Source organism: Rattus norvegicus, chromosome 1 (assembly GCF_036323735.1).
Source record: "Rattus norvegicus strain BN/NHsdMcwi chromosome 1, GRCr8, whole genome shotgun sequence".
NCBI lineage: Eukaryota > Metazoa > Chordata > Mammalia > Rodentia > Muridae > Rattus > Rattus norvegicus.
Window position 1 is genome coordinate 119,379,392 of NC_086019.1, and position 13,931 is coordinate 119,393,322.

A 13,931-nucleotide genomic window follows, 5' to 3' on the forward strand; every position below is an offset into this window, starting at 1 on the left:
GAACTACAGGTAGAAAGGAATTTCTCTACATTTTAAATAGTGCAGTTCAAAGGGACAGAACATACTTAGAAGTGCAATTCATTTCTGACTGGTATTGCTTTATTTTTAATTAAGAAACCTTTGATGGGCTGAAATTATTGGTCAAAATACTGAGGAATATCTCATGAATAGTTAAATCCATTAATCGTGATCATTTCACACACCTGGCAGTAGTGATCCACTGGACCGCTGGGGTGATGCCAGGTGACTACAAGACATCAGAGCAGAGAGGGTAATGATGACCCGGGTGGGGTTGCAGACTTGCACACAAGCAGATAATGAGATTAGGTGCTAGTTGGCAGGCAGTGTTTGCCAGCACAGTTGCACTAAGATTGTCCAGGTTCCCACAGAGGGAAAAGAGCACAAGGTCATCAGAGCAGCTCAGATGAGTCCCGCAAGTGGTCCTCAAAGAGACTAAGTAGTGTTGTTACCCCGGCTCCCTGGTTGGGCCTCAGCGTAATCCTATTGAGCATGATTTTTATGTCATCATTCTGTTCTTGACTTTCTGTTGTCATCATTGACCCAGACACAGGTAGGACACAACTGTCAATAATGTAATTTCACCTGCACCATGGCTTACCTGGGCTCCCAACAAATCTTCAGAATTTGAATCCTCACTTGCAAGTGCAGAGGGTACAAGGGCACAGCGCTCTTGTGTGGAATAAGGGTAGACCTAGCTTTAATTTGAAGACTGTCCTCTCTAAAAGGAAAGAGCAAGATGTGAGGGCAATTGTATCCCTTCAGTTCATACAATCATGTTAATTTTAGGAGGCTGTTTAAGAAGTCTAATGTATGATGCCACTTAGTAGAATCCCTCTTGCAACATCCACTTCCATGCTGACATTCCCAACACATGGAAAGTTACTTCCCTAAGCGATCAATAGGTCAATAGGTACCCAAAACCAAATCATTGATGAAGGGGATGACACATGCTCTTTGTCATATACACCGATCAAATCTTTCAATTGCTAAACATTGTCAGAAACCAAGGCAAAGGTGAATTTACCTGAGTAATATTGGAAGGACAATACACGAACAGTTACGTAAACTTTAATCAAATTTTAATGAGACTTGTGCATTTCAGATTTTATGTGCTAGGTTATGTTCATTCCTATCCATTTCAATACTGCATGGTAACAATCAGTTCCCACAGGTGGTAAGTGAATGCTGAAGAGTATCTGTTGCCCAGAGGAATGCAACAAGTATTTTGGCCATGAATCCCTGAGCGTTAGCACTCAGTGATTGCCATGTGATCAAACTGAGAATGTGACCAAAATTCGTGTGACTAGATCAGTTGGTGTTTGCAAGTATCCCATTGACATCACGTTCCTCTGTCCCAAGAGCTCGAGGAACCATCTCCTTGATAGCATTTGTTTTCTGATGAATACTGAAGTAAATTTTAGTAAGATCAAGAATGAAGCTGTGTGAAGACACATAGAAGGGTATAGGTAGCCAAAGCCACACCTTCAACTTCAATCTACCCTACTGGCTAGTTTCCCTGTGGCCTGAGAGTTATGTGAAAAATTTTGCGAAGCTCTCTTTGGGGCAATAATTCTTGGAGTGTCTTTTGATGCAGAAAATTTATCGCCAATTTCTTCATCTCTAAACTAAAGTCTTATTCCTGGGTTCCCCTTGCCATTGGAAATCGATCTCTGTGCAACAGCTTGGATTTGTGATCCTGTGTGTTGACTGAAATTTCTCCAAATTCAAAAGGTATATTCATATTCCAGATCCCTCCATTTGTGTAGATAGTATCATCTAGGATCTCTTCCAAGATATTCAATTTTACGGCTGTATGAACTTCAGGTAGAAAGGAAATCTCTACATTTTTAATAGTGCAGGTCAAAGGGACAGAATATACTGAGAAGTGAAATTCATTTCTGACTGGGATTGCATTATTTTTAATTAGAAACCTTTGATCGGCTGAAATTATTGGTCAAAATACTGAGGAATATCTCATAATTACTCCAAAATATTAATCGTGATCATTTCACTCACCTGGGAATAGTGATCCACTGGACCGCAGGGGTGATGCCAGGTGACTGCAAGACATCAGAGCAGAGAGGGTAATGATGACAGGGTTGGTGTTGCAGACTTGCACAAAAGCAGATTATGAGATTAGGTGCTAGTTGGCAGGCAGTGTTTGCCAGCACAGTTGCACTAAGATTGTCCAGGTTCCCACAGAGGGAAAAGAGCACAAGGTCATCAGAGCAGCTCAGATGAGTCCCGCAAGTGGTCCTCAAAGAGACTAAGTAGTGCTTGTTAACCTGGCTACCTGGTTGGGCCTCAGCGTAATCCTATTGAGCATGATTTTTATGTCATCATTCTGTTCTTGACTTTCTGTTGTCATCATTGACCCAGACACAGGTAGGACACAATTGTCAATAATGTAATTTCACCTGCACCATTGCTTACCTTGGCTGCCAACACTGCCTCAGAATTTGAATCCTCACTTGCAAGTGCAGAGGGTACAAGGGCACAGCGCTCTTGTGTGGAATAAGGGTAGACCTAGCTTGAATTTGAAGACTGTCCTCTCTAAAAAGGAAAGAGCAAGATGTGAGGGCAATTGTATCCCTTCAGTTCATACAATCATATTAATTTTAAGGAGGCTGTTTAAGAAGTCTAATGTATGATGCCACTTAGCAGAATCACTCTTGCAACATCCACTTCCATGCTGACATTCCCAACACATGGAAAGTTACTTCTCTAAGCGATCAATAGGTCAATAGGTACCCAAAACCAAATCATTGATGAAGGGGATGACACATGCTCTTTGTCATATACACCGATCAAATCTTTCAATTGCTAAACATTGTCAGAAACCAAGGCAAAGGTGAATTTACCTGAGTAATATTGGAAGGACAATACACGAACAGTTACGTATACTTTAATCCAATTTTCATGAGACTTGTGCATTTCAGATTTTATGTGCTAGGCTATGTTCATTCCTCCCCATTTCCATACTGCATGGTAACAATCAGTTCCCACAGCTGGTAAGTGAATGCTGAAGAGAATCTGTTGCCCAGAAGAAAGCAACAGGTATTTTGGCCATGAATCCCTGAGCGTTAGCACTCAGTGATTGCCATGTGATGAAACTCAGAATGTGACCAAAATTCGTGTGACTAGATCAGTTGGTGTTTGCAAGTATCCCATTGACATCACGTTCCTCTGTCCCAAGAGATCCAGAAACCATCTCCTTGATAGCATTTGTTTTCTGATGAATACTGAAGTAAATTTTAGTAAGATCAAGAATGAAGCTGTGTGATGACACATAGAAGGGAATTGGTAGCCAAAGCCACACCTTCAACTTCAATCTACCCTACTGGCTAGGTTCCCTGTGGCCTGAGAGTTTCGTGAAAAATTTCGCGAAGCTCCCTTTGGGGCAATAATTCTTGGAGTGTCTTTTGATGCAGAAAATTTATCGCCAATTTCTTCATCTCTAAACTAAAGTCTTATTCCTGGGTTCCCCTTGCCATTGGAAATCCATCTCTGTGCACCAGCTTTGATTTGTGAGCCTGTGTGTGGACTGAAATTTCTCCAAATTCAAAAGGTATATTCATATTCCAGATCCCTCCATTTGTGTAGATAGTATCATCTAGGATCTCTTCCAAGATATTCAATTTTATGGCTGTTTGAACTACAGGTAGAAAGGAATTTCTCTACATTTTTAATAGTGCAGTTCAAAGGGACAAAACATACTGAGAAGTGAAATTCATTTCTGACTGGGATTGCATTATTTTTAATTAAGAAACCTTTGATGGGCTGAAATTATTGGTCAAAATACTGAGGAATATCTTATAGGAATTTCAATCCATTAATCGTGATCATTTCACTCACCTGGGAATAGTGATCCACTGGACCGCAGGGGTGATGCCAGGTGACTGCAAGACATCAGAGCAGAGAGGGTAATGATGACAGGGTTGGTGTTGCAGACTTGCACAAAAGCAGATTATGAGATTAGGTGCTAGTTGGCAGGCAGTGTTTGCCAGCACAGTTGCACTAAGATTGTCCAGGTTCCCACAGAGGGAAAAGAGCACAAGGTCATCAGAGCAGCTCAGATGAGTCCCGCAAGTGGTCCTCAAAGAGACTAAGTAGTGCTTGTTAACCTGGCTCCCTGGTTGGGCCTCAGCGTAATCCTATTGAGCATGATTTTTATGTCATCATTCTGTTCTTGACTTTCTGTTGTCATCATTGACCCAGACACAGGTAGGACACAACTGTCAATAATGTAATTTCACCTGCACCATTGCTTACCTTGGCTGCCAACACTGCCTCAGAATTTGAATCCTCACTTGCAAGTGCAGAGGGTACAAGGGCACAGCGCTCTTGTGTGGAATAAGGGTAGACCTAGCTTGAATTTGAAGACTGTCCTCTCTAAAAAGGAAAGAGCAAGATGTGAGGGCAATTGTATCCCTTCAGTTCATACGATCATATTAATTTTAAGGAGGCTGTTTAAGAAGTCTAATGTATGAGGCCACTTAGCAGAATCCCTCTTGCAACATCCACTTCCATGCTGACATTCCCAACACATGGAAAGTTACTTCCCTAAGCGATCAATAGGTCAATAGGTACCCAAAACCAAATCATTGATGAAGGGGATGACACATGCTCTTTGTCATATACACCGATCAAATCTTTCAATCGCTAAACATTGTCAGAAACCAAGGCAAAGGTGAATTTACCTGAGTAATATTGGAAGGACAATACACGAACAGTTACGTATACTTTAATCCAATTTTCATGAGACTTGTGCATTTCAGATTTTATGTGCTAGGCTATGTTCATTCCTCCCCATTTCCATACTGCATGGTAACAATCAGTTCCCACAGCTGGTAAGTGAATGCTGAAGAGAATCTGTTGCCCAGAAGAAAGCAACAGGTATTTTGGCCATGAATCCCTGAGCGTTAGCACTCAGTGATTGCCATGTGATGAAACTCAGAATGTGACCAAAATTCGTGTGACTAGATCAGTTGGTGTTTGCAAGTATCCCATTGACATCACGTTCCTCTGTCCCAAGAGCTCCAGAAACCATCTCCTTGATAGCATTTGTTTTCTGATGAATACTGAAGTAAATTTTAGTAAGATCAAGAATGAAGCTGTGTGATGACACATAGAAGGGAATTGGTAGCCAAAGCCACACCTTCAACTTCAATCTACCCTACTGGCTAGGTTCCCTGTGGCCTGAGAGTTTCGTGAAAAATTTCGCGAAGCTCCCTTTGGGGCAATAATTCTTGGAGTGTCTTTTGATGCAGAAAATTTATCGCCAATTTCTTCATCTCTAAACTAAAGTCTTATTCCTGGGTTCCCCTTGCCATTGGAAATCCATCTCTGTGCACCAGCTTTGATTTGTGAGCCTGTGTGTGGACTGAAATTTCTCCAAATTCAAAAGGTATATTCATATTCCAGATCCCTCCATTTGTGTAGATAGTATCATCTAGGATCTCTTCCAAGATATTCAATTTTATGGCTGTATGAACTACAGGTAGAAAGGAATTTCTCTACATTTTTAATAGTGCAGTTCAAAGGGACAAAACATACTGAGAAGTGAAATTCATTTCTGACTGGGATTGCATTATTTTTAATTAAGAAACCTTTGATGGGCTGAAATTATTGGTCAAAATACTGAGGAATATCTTATAGGAATTTCAATCCATTAATCGTGATCATTTCACTCACCTGGGAATAGTGATCCACTGGACCGCAGGGGTGATGCCAGGTGACTGCAAGACATCAGAGCAGAGAGGGTAATGATGACAGGGTTGGTGTTGCAGACTTGCACACAAGCAGATTATGAGATTAGGTGCTAGTTGGCAGGCAGTGTTTGCCAGCACAGTTGCACTAAGATTGTCCAGGTTCCCACAGAGGGAAAAGAGCACAAGGTCATCAGAGCAGCTCAGATGAGTCCCGCAAGTGGTCCTCAAAGAGACTAAGTAGTGCTTGTTACCCTGGCTCCCTGGTTGGGCCTCAGCGTAATCCTATTGAGCATGATTTTTATGTCATCATTCTGTTCTTGACTTTCTGTTGTCATCATTGACCCAGACACAGGTAGGACACAACTGTCAATAATGTAATTTCACCTGCACCATTGCTTACCTTGGCTGCCAACACTGCCTCAGAATTTGAATCCTCACTTGCAAGTGCAGAGGGTACAAGGGCACAGCGCTCTTGTGTGGAATAAGGGTAGACCTAGCTTGAATTTGAAGACTGTCCTCTCTAAAAAGGAAAGAGCAAGATGTGAGGGCAATTGTATCCCTTCAGTTCATACAATCATATTAATTTTAAGGAGGCTGTTTAAGAAGTCTAATGTATGATGCCACTTAGCAGAATCCCTCTTGCAACATCCACTTCCATGCTGACATTCCCAACACATGGAAAGTTACTTCCCTAAGCGATCAATAGGTCAATAGGTACCCAAAACCAAATCATTGATGAAGGGGATGACACATGCTCTTTGTCATATACACCGATCAAATCTTTCAATCGCTAAACATTGTCAGAAACCAAGGCAAAGGTGAATTTACCTGAGTAATATTGGAAGGACAATACACGAACAGTTACGTATACTTTAATCCAATTTTCATGAGACTTGTGCATTTCAGATTTTATGTGCTAGGCTATGTTCATTCCTCCCCATTTCCATACTGCATGGTAACAATCAGTTCCCACAGCTGGTAAGTGAATGCTGAAGAGAATCTGTTGCCCAGAAGAAAGCAACAGGTATTTTGGCCATGAATCCCTGAGCGTTAGCACTCAGTGATTGCCATGTGATGAAACTCAGAATGTGACCAAAATTCGTGTGACTAGATCAGTTGGTGTTTGCAAGTATCCCATTGACATCACGTTCCTCTGTCCCAAGAGCTCCAGAAACCATCTCCTTGATAGCATTTGTTTTCTGATGAATACTGAAGTAAATTTTAGTAAGATCAAGAATGAAGCTGTGTGATGACACATAGAAGGGAATTGGTAGCCAAAGCCACACCTTCAACTTCAATCTACCCTACTGGCTAGGTTCCCTGTGGCCTGAGAGTTTCGTGAAAAATTTCGCGAAGCTCCCTTTGGGGCAATAATTCTTGGAGTGTCTTTTGATGCAGAAAATTTATCGCCAATTTCTTCATCTCTAAACTAAAGTCTTATTCCTGGGTTCCCCTTGCCATTGGAAATCCATCTCTGTGCACCAGCTTTGATTTGTGAGCCTGTGTGTGGACTGAAATTTCTCCAAATTCAAAAGGTATATTCATATTCCAGATCCCTCCATTTGTGTAGATAGTATCATCTAGGATCTCTTCCAAGATATTCAATTTTATGGCTGTATGAACTACAGGTAGAAAGGAATTTCTCTACATTTTTAATAGTGCAGTTCAAAGGGACAAAACATACTGAGAAGTGAAATTCATTTCTGACTGGGATTGCATTATTTTTAATTAAGAAACCTTTGATGGGCTGAAATTATTGGTCAAAATACTGAGGAATATCTTATAGGAATTTCAATCCATTAATCGTGATCATTTCACTCACCTGGGTATAGTGATCCACTGGACCGCAGGAGTGATGCCAGGTGACTGCAAGACATCAGAGCAGAGAGGGTAATGATGACAGGGTTGGTGTTGCAGACTTGCACACAAGCAGATTATGAGATTAGGTGCTAGTTGGCAGGCAGTGTTTGCCAGCACAGTTGCACTAAGATTGTCCAGGTTCCCACAGAGGGAAAAGAGCACAAGGTCATCAGAGCAGCTCAGATGAGTCCCGCAAGTGGTCCTCAAAGAGACTAAGTAGTGTTTTTACCCCGGCTCCCTGGTTGGGCCTCAGCGTAATCCTATTGAGCATGATTTTTATGTCATCATTCTGTTCTTGACTTTCTGTTGTCATCATTGACCCAGACACAGGTAGGACACAACTGTCAATAATGTAATTTCACCTGCACCATGGCTTTCTTGGCTGCCAACACTGCCTCAGAATTTGAATCCTCACTTGCAAGTGCAGAGGGTACAAGGGCACAGCGCTCTTGTGTGGAATAAGGGTAGACCTAGCTTGAATTTGAAGACTGTCCTCTCTAAAAAGGAAAGAGCAAGATGTGAGGGCAATTGTATCCCTTCAGTTCATACAATCATATTAATTTTAAGGAGGCTGTTTAAGAAGTCTAATGTATGATGCCACTTAGCAGAATCACTCTTGCAACATCCACTTCCATGCTGACATTCCCAACACATGGAAAGTTACTTCCCTAAGCGATCAATAGGTCAATAGGTACCCAAAACCAAATCATTGATGAAGGGGATGACACATGCTCTTTGTCATATACACCGATCAAATCTTTCAATCGCTAAACATTGTCAGAAACCAAGGCAAAGGTGAATTTACCTGAGTAATATTGGAAGGACAATACACGAACAGTTACGTATACTTTAATCCAATTTTCATGAGACTTGTGCATTTCAGATTTTATGTGCTAGGCTATGTTCATTCCTCCCCATTTCCATACTGCATGGTAACAATCAGTTCCCACAGCTGGTAAGTGAATGCTGAAGAGAATCTGTTGCCCAGAAGAAAGCAACAGGTATTTTGGCCATGAATCCCTGAGCGTTAGCACTCAGTGATTGCCATGTGATGAAACTCAGAATGTGACCAAAATTCGTGTGACTAGATCAGTTGGTGTTTGCAAGTATCCCATTGACATCACGTTCCTCTGTCCCAAGAGCTCCAGAAACCATCTCCTTGATAGCATTTGTTTTCTGATGAATACTGAAGTAAATTTTAGTAAGATCAAGAATGAAGCTGTGTGATGACACATAGAAGGGAATTGGTAGCCAAAGCCACACCTTCAACTTCAATCTACCCTACTGGCTAGGTTCCCTGTGGCCTGAGAGTTTCGTGAAAAATTTCGCGAAGCTCCCTTTGGGGCAATAATTCTTGGAGTGTCTTTTGATGCAGAAAATTTATCGCCAATTTCTTCATCTCTAAACTAAAGTCTTATTCCTGGGTTCCCCTTGCCATTGGAAATCCATCTCTGTGCACCAGCTTTGATTTGTGAGCCTGTGTGTGGACTGAAATTTCTCCAAATTCAAAAGGTATATTCATATTCCAGATCCCTCCATTTGTGTAGATAGTATCATCTAGGATCTCTTCCAAGATATTCAATTTTATGGCTGTATGAACTACAGGTAGAAAGGAATTTCTCTACATTTTTAATAGTGCAGTTCAAAGGGACAAAACATACTGAGAAGTGAAATTCATTTCTGACTGGGATTGCATTATTTTTAATTAAGAAACCTTTGATGGGCTGAAATTATTGGTCAAAATACTGAGGAATATCTTATAGGAATTTCAATCCATTAATCGTGATCATTTCACTCACCTGGGAATAGTGATCCACTGGACCGAGGAGTGATGCCAGGTGACTGCAAGACATCAGAGCAGAGAGGGTAATGATGACAGGGTTGGTGTTGCAGACTTGCACACAAGCAGATTATGAGATTAGGTGCTAGTTGGCAGGCAGTGTTTGCCAGCACAGTTGCACTAAGATTGTCCAGGTTCCCACAGAGGGAAAAGAGCACAAGGTCATCAGAGCAGCTCAGATGAGTCCCGCAAGTGGTCCTCAAAGAGACTAAGTAGTGTTGTTACCCTGGCTCCCTGGTTGGGCCTCAGCGTAATCCTATTGAGCATGATTTTTATGTCATCATTCTGTTCTTGACTTTCTGTTGTCATCATTGACCCAGACACAGGTAGGACACAACTGTCAATAATGTAATTTCACCTGCACCATTGCTTACCTTGGCTGCCAACACTGCCTCAGAATTTGAATCCTCACTTGCAAGTGCAGAGGGTACAAGGGCACAGCGCTCTTGTGTGGAATAAGGGTAGACCTAGCTTGAATTTGAAGACTGTCCTCTCTAAAAAGGAAAGAGCAAGATGTGAGGGCAATTGTATCCCTTCAGTTCATACGATCATATTAATTTTAAGGAGGCTGTTTAAGAAGTCTAATGTATGAGGCCACTTAGCAGAATCCCTCTTGCAACATCCACTTCCATGCTGACATTCCCAACACATGGAAAGTTACTTCCCTAAGCGATCAATAGGTCAATAGGTACCCAAAACCAAATCATTGATGAAGGGGATGACACATGCTCTTTGTCATATACACCGATCAAATCTTTCAATCGCTAAACATTGTCAGAAACCAAGGCAAAGGTGAATTTACCTGAGTAATATTGGAAGGACAATACACGAACAGTTACGTATACTTTAATCCAATTTTCATGAGACTTGTGCATTTCAGATTTTATGTGCTAGGCTATGTTCATTCCTCCCCATTTCCATACTGCATGGTAACAATCAGTTCCCACAGCTGGTAAGTGAATGCTGAAGAGAATCTGTTGCCCAGAAGAAAGCAACAGGTATTTTGGCCATGAATCCCTGAGCGTTAGCACTCAGTGATTGCCATGTGATGAAACTCAGAATGTGACCAAAATTCGTGTGACTAGATCAGTTGGTGTTTGCAAGTATCCCATTGACATCACGTTCCTCTGTCCCAAGAGCTCCAGAAACCATCTCCTTGATAGCATTTGTTTTCTGATGAATACTGAAGTAAATTTTAGTAAGATCAAGAATGAAGCTGTGTGATGACACATAGAAGGGAATTGGTAGCCAAAGCCACACCTTCAACTTCAATCTACCCTACTGGCTAGGTTCCCTGTGGCCTGAGAGTTTCGTGAAAAATTTCGCGAAGCTCCCTTTGGGGCAATAATTCTTGGAGTGTCTTTTGATGCAGAAAATTTATCGCCAATTTCTTCATCTCTAAACTAAAGTCTTATTCCTGGGTTCCCCTTGCCATTGGAAATCCATCTCTGTGCACCAGCTTTGATTTGTGAGCCTGTGTGTGGACTGAAATTTCTCCAAATTCAAAAGGTATATTCATATTCCAGATCCCTCCATTTGTGTAGATAGTATCATCTAGGATCTCTTCCAAGATATTCAATTTTATGGCTGTATGAACTACAGGTAGAAAGGAATTTCTCTACATTTTTAATAGTGCAGTTCAAAGGGACAAAACATACTGAGAAGTGAAATTCATTTCTGACTGGGATTGCATTATTTTTAATTAAGAAACCTTTGATGGGCTGAAATTATTGGTCAAAATACTGAGGAATATCTTATAGGAATTTCAATCCATTAATCGTGATCATTTCACTCACCTGGGAATAGTGATCCACTGGACCGCAGGGGTGATGCCAGGTGACTGCAAGACATCAGAGCAGAGAGGGTAATGATGACAGGGTTGGTGTTGCAGACTTGCACACAAGCAGATTATGAGATTAGGTGCTAGTTGGCAGGCAGTGTTTGCCAGCACAGTTGCACTAAGATTGTCCAGGTTCCCACAGAGGGAAAAGAGCACAAGGTCATCAGAGCAGCTCAGATGAGTCCCGCAAGTGGTCCTCAAAGAGACTAAGTAGTGCTTGTTACCCTGGCTCCCTGGTTGGGCCTCAGCGTAATCCTATTGAGCATGATTTTTATGTCATCATTCTGTTCTTGACTTTCTGTTGTCATCATTGACCCAGACACAGGTAGGACACAACTGTCAATAATGTAATTTCACCTGCACCATTGCTTACCTTGGCTGCCAACACTGCCTCAGAATTTGAATCCTCACTTGCAAGTGCAGAGGGTACAAGGGCACAGCGCTCTTGTGTGGAATAAGGGTAGACCTAGCTTGAATTTGAAGACTGTCCTCTCTAAAAAGGAAAGAGCAAGATGTGAGGGCAATTGTATCCCTTCAGTTCATACAATCATATTAATTTTAAGGAGGCTGTTTAAGAAGTCTAATGTATGATGCCACTTAGCAGAATCACTCTTGCAACATCCACTTCCATGCTGACATTCCCAACACATGGAAAGTTACTTCCCTAAGCGATCAATAGGTCAATAGGTACCCAAAACCAAATCATTGATGAAGGGGATGACACATGCTCTTTGTCATATACACCGATCAAATCTTTCAATCGCTAAACATTGTCAGAAACCAAGGCAAAGGTGAATTTACCTGAGTAATATTGGAAGGACAATACACGAACAGTTACGTATACTTTAATCCAATTTTCATGAGACTTGTGCATTTCAGATTTTATGTGCTAGGCTATGTTCATTCCTCCCCATTTCCATACTGCATGGTAACAATCAGTTCCCACAGCTGGTAAGTGAATGCTGAAGAGAATCTGTTGCCCAGAAGAAAGCAACAGGTATTTTGGCCATGAATCCCTGAGCGTTAGCACTCAGTGATTGCCATGTGATGAAACTCAGAATGTGACCAAAATTCGTGTGACTAGATCAGTTGGTGTTTGCAAGTATCCCATTGACATCACGTTCCTCTGTCCCAAGAGCTCCAGAAACCATCTCCTTGATAGCATTTGTTTTCTGATGAATACTGAAGTAAATTTTAGTAAGATCAAGAATGAAGCTGTGTGATGACACATAGAAGGGAATTGGTAGCCAAAGCCACACCTTCAACTTCAATCTACCCTACTGGCTAGGTTCCCTGTGGCCTGAGAGTTTCGTGAAAAATTTCGCGAAGCTCCCTTTGGGGCAATAATTCTTGGAGTGTCTTTTGATGCAGAAAATTTATCGCCAATTTCTTCATCTCTAAACTAAAGTCTTATTCCTGGGTTCCCCTTGCCATTGGAAATCCATCTCTGTGCACCAGCTTTGATTTGTGAGCCTGTGTGTGGACTGAAATTTCTCCAAATTCAAAAGGTATATTCATATTCCAGATCCCTCCATTTGTGTAGATAGTATCATCTAGGATCTCTTCCAAGATATTCAATTTTATGGCTGTATGAACTACAGGTAGAAAGGAATTTCTCTACATTTTTAATAGTGCAGTTCAAAGGGACAAAACATACTGAGAAGTGAAATTCATTTCTGACTGGGATTGCATTATTTTTAATTAAGAAACCTTTGATGGGCTGAAATTATTGGTCAAAATACTGAGGAATATCTTATAGGAATTTCAATCCATTAATCGTGATCATTTCACTCACCTGGGAATAGTGATCCACTGGACCGAGGAGTGATGCCAGGTGACTGCAAGACATCAGAGCAGAGAGGGTAATGATGACAGGGTTGGTGTTGCAGACTTGCACACAAGCAGATTATGAGATTAGGTGCTAGTTGGCAGGCAGTGTTTGCCAGCACAGTTGCACTAAGATTGTCCAGGTTCCCACAGAGGGAAAAGAGCACAAGGTCATCAGAGCAGCTCAGATGAGTCCCGCAAGTGGTCCTCAAAGAGACTAAGTAGTGCTTGTTACCCTGGCTCCCTGGTTGGGCCTCAGCGTAATCCTATTGAGCATGATTTTTATGTCATCATTCTGTTCTTGACTTTCTGTTGTCATCATTGACCCAGACACAGGTAGGACACAACTGTCAATAATGTAATTTCACCTGCACCATGGCTTACCTTGGCTGCCAACACTGCCTCAGAATTTGAATCCTCACTTGCAAGTGCAGAGGGTACAAGGGCACAGCGCTCTTGTGTGGAATAAGGGTAGACCTAGCTTGAATTTGAAGACTGTCCTCTCTAAAAAGGAAAGAGCAAGATGTGAGGGCAATTGTATCCCTTCAGTTCATACAATCATATTAATTTTAAGGAGGCTGTTTAAGAAGTCTAATGTATGATGCCACTTAGCAGAATCCCTCTTGCAACATCCACTTCCATGCTGACATTCCCAACACATGGAAAGTTACTTCCCTAAGCGATCAATAGGTCAATAGGTACCCAAAACCAAATCATTGATGAAAGGGATGACACATGCTCTTGATCATATACACCGATCAAATCTTTCAATTGCTAATCATTGTCAGAAACCAAGGCAAAGGTGAATTTACCTGAGTAATATTGGAAGGAC

General features: G+C 41.6%; 8 non-coding genes across 8 annotated transcripts; all 8 read right to left on the reverse strand.

Annotated features, from left to right (window-relative positions):
- Nucleotides 1-485: 485 nt before the first annotated feature.
- LOC120100242 (small nucleolar RNA SNORD115) lies at nucleotides 486-563 on the reverse strand. Its single transcript, XR_005500020.1, has one exon. It is a non-coding gene; the product is annotated as a small nucleolar RNA SNORD115 (small nucleolar RNA).
- Nucleotides 564-2,320: 1,757 nt separating this feature from the next.
- Nucleotides 2,321-2,398, reverse strand: LOC120100243 (small nucleolar RNA SNORD115). Its single transcript, XR_005500021.1, has one exon. It is a non-coding gene; the product is annotated as a small nucleolar RNA SNORD115 (small nucleolar RNA).
- A 1,761-nt stretch (nucleotides 2,399-4,159) lies between these two features.
- LOC120100244 (small nucleolar RNA SNORD115) lies at nucleotides 4,160-4,237 on the reverse strand. The gene has a single exon (XR_005500022.1). It is a non-coding gene; the product is annotated as a small nucleolar RNA SNORD115 (small nucleolar RNA).
- Nucleotides 4,238-5,998: 1,761 nt separating this feature from the next.
- LOC120100246 (small nucleolar RNA SNORD115) lies at nucleotides 5,999-6,076 on the reverse strand. Its single transcript, XR_005500024.1, has one exon. It is a non-coding gene; the product is annotated as a small nucleolar RNA SNORD115 (small nucleolar RNA).
- A 1,760-nt stretch (nucleotides 6,077-7,836) lies between these two features.
- LOC120100247 (small nucleolar RNA SNORD115) lies at nucleotides 7,837-7,914 on the reverse strand. Its single transcript, XR_005500025.1, has one exon. It is a non-coding gene; the product is annotated as a small nucleolar RNA SNORD115 (small nucleolar RNA).
- A 1,758-nt stretch (nucleotides 7,915-9,672) lies between these two features.
- LOC120100248 (small nucleolar RNA SNORD115) lies at nucleotides 9,673-9,750 on the reverse strand. Its single transcript, XR_005500026.1, has one exon. It is a non-coding gene; the product is annotated as a small nucleolar RNA SNORD115 (small nucleolar RNA).
- A 1,761-nt stretch (nucleotides 9,751-11,511) lies between these two features.
- On the reverse strand, nucleotides 11,512-11,589 carry LOC134485300 (small nucleolar RNA SNORD115). The gene has a single exon (XR_010063339.1). It is a non-coding gene; the product is annotated as a small nucleolar RNA SNORD115 (small nucleolar RNA).
- A 1,760-nt stretch (nucleotides 11,590-13,349) lies between these two features.
- LOC120100250 (small nucleolar RNA SNORD115) lies at nucleotides 13,350-13,427 on the reverse strand. Its single transcript, XR_005500028.1, has one exon. It is a non-coding gene; the product is annotated as a small nucleolar RNA SNORD115 (small nucleolar RNA).
- Between the last annotated feature and the right edge of the window lie 504 nt (nucleotides 13,428-13,931).